The sequence below is a fragment of the Euprymna scolopes genome, chromosome 1, assembly GCF_053919585.1.
Source record: "Euprymna scolopes isolate OS-2025 chromosome 1, ASM5391958v1, whole genome shotgun sequence".
NCBI classification, from domain to species: domain Eukaryota; kingdom Metazoa; phylum Mollusca; class Cephalopoda; order Sepiida; family Sepiolidae; genus Euprymna; species Euprymna scolopes.
Window position 1 is genome coordinate 181,266,353 of NC_136482.1, and position 2,500 is coordinate 181,268,852.

Consider the following 2,500-nt stretch of genomic DNA (forward strand, 5'->3'; position numbering starts at 1 on the left):
CAGCTGCTAAAATTGCAAATCTAACATCAGATGTTGACAATATGCTTTTTAACATGAAGGGAGACTCGATTTCCGAATTTAACTTTTCGTATTACATTTTTCAGACGATTTAATTCATTCACAATCTTATTAGAAGCTGCGAATGGTACATTTCGTTTGGCTTTAAGCGCTGGTACTACGTTTGCTTCCAATTCCTATTAAACAAACATGTTTTCTTTCTTTTGCATCTTACGAATTTTCCAAAGCATTATGGAAATTAAATTTTTATTGGTCCCCTGACAAAAGGAGGGTGGGTGTGTAAATTCACCCTTGTCCGTTCGTCCATTTGTCCGTTCGCCCGTTCGTCTGTCCGCATTTTTCTCAATAACTACGCCTTGTAATTTTTGGAAATTTTGCACAAATATTAAACATGATATGAGTAAAAAAGTAACTGAACAGATTTCTGAAAAAACTCCGGTTGCGTTCCTAGGGATGCCTTTCGGGTTAAAATGGCTAAAATTGTCACTTTTGTGTTTATTAAAAAAAATCGATGTTATATTTTTATAAAACTTTCTGAAAAGTTGTAACTAACTGATTTATATATAATTTTGTTTGTCTATACTTCGTGATAACTCATGGGTGTGCCCCAGGGGCTCTTTTAGGGCTAATAAAACCCCTCCATTTTTGGGACTATTTTACCATATTTGTCCAAAATTGTCTGTGTATGCCTATTTATTAGCAGTTTTGCATGGTGCTGAACTCGAATTTAAATATGGGAACTTTTGGGGCTGAATGGGTGTGTGTGTGCAAATGACGGAATTTCTTTTTTTGCATGGTGCAGAACTCAAATTTACATATGTTAAGCCCTAAAACTGCACTGTTTGTTCATTTTCATCAGGATTTGACATCCCTTGGGGAATTTGGGGCTTAATGAGTGGGAAGAGTGGGGGGGCAAATACTGAACTTAGTCATTTTTTTATGTGTCGTTCACTATGCATGCTTCACTTGCTTTTTCTCTTCCTGTGACATTAAAAAAGCTTTCAATTCTTTTAAAAATGAATTTATTGGTATATTCGAAAGATGAGAGTGTTTTATCTAGATTCAAAAATTGCATCCTTTTTATATCCATAACTTCAGTAATGTAAGCCAATTTTCACAGTTTTCACAAAAGCAGTTTCCGATTACATCAAAATGCTTTGATTTATTGCTCTTATTAAAGATTGTAGAGGTCTTTCAATATCATCAACTCGTCCTAATAGAAGTCTTCCAGCTAGTTTCAGATAAATACTATATGTTCAATAGCATATATAATTAGTTAAGGCCAAGTAATTTTAAGACAAGTTCAGTCTTCTGGCAAGCTGCTCTGGCAAAAACGCCAGGGGCTTCAGCGTAAATTAGTCCTCGTGTAACACTTCTACGGATGTTCAATTATTGATTGGCCGAACAGACCAATGTGTGCTTTTCCATTAATATGATTAAATTTTAGGAAGATGGAAAAACGTTTCCAGCTTAGAAAACTGAAAGGTCCATCTTCTAAATGAGTGATAAACAAGGGCAAAACACGCCGTGCGCAATTGGGTTCATAGGTATGCATTGTCTTAGCTGACAGAGGGGAATTATATAAAGTGATAAAAGTTCGGTCTACATGCTCAACGCAAATCAGACTAAAACGTTGTGTGCGTTTTTCATCATTTATTTGGCACAGTTGGAAACACAAACGCATGTTTTATTTGCAAGAGAAAGGGAAGAAAGCTTTGCACAATATAAAAAGTAACTTACTCTACCGACTTTTACTTTGATATTCAAAGAAAAAAAAACCCACAATCAACTCATTATAGAAAAGACCTTTTCTATGTGTATCTGTCTGTCCGTCAGTCACAAATTTTGTTTTTTAAACGAATATCTTAATTTACTTTAGAAATGGAAAATATTGCGTTAATATTAAATATGTGAGGGCTGCCAACATCCCTAAGTGAAAGTGTTTCTGTGGAACGAACTGGATTCGAACTTGGCACACCCAGGTTGTTAACCACCTAACCATCGTCACCTCTCTGATGATGATGATGATGATGATGATGATGATGATGACTCTCACAACTTAGTCTTCTGACTTTTACTCATAATATTAGCAGCATTTTCTGTGTCTGTCTGTCTGTCAGTCACAGTTTTTTATTTTTAAAACAAATAGTAATGTGAACAAACTTGTTGCTGCTCAACTCCCCAACAGTCAACTGTTAAACACGATCCCAAGTGGCAATATGCTTTGTTTGGGGTGAAAAAAAGTAAAAAAATATAAAAATAACATTAAATTCTAGTGTTGGGACGATTCATCAGAATCGGTATTGGAATTGGAAAAATGTGTGCCTATTTAAATTCAGACGATAGCACGGTTTTTATCCTCGGGCCCCCAAAATCAACAGAGATAAGACCATTCCTATAATGACCTGGTCTCTGTTGATTGTGGTGTAATGCTGTTCCTGTACAGTTCTAGGAGGTCCATCTATTCAGGTGTTGCCTTTTC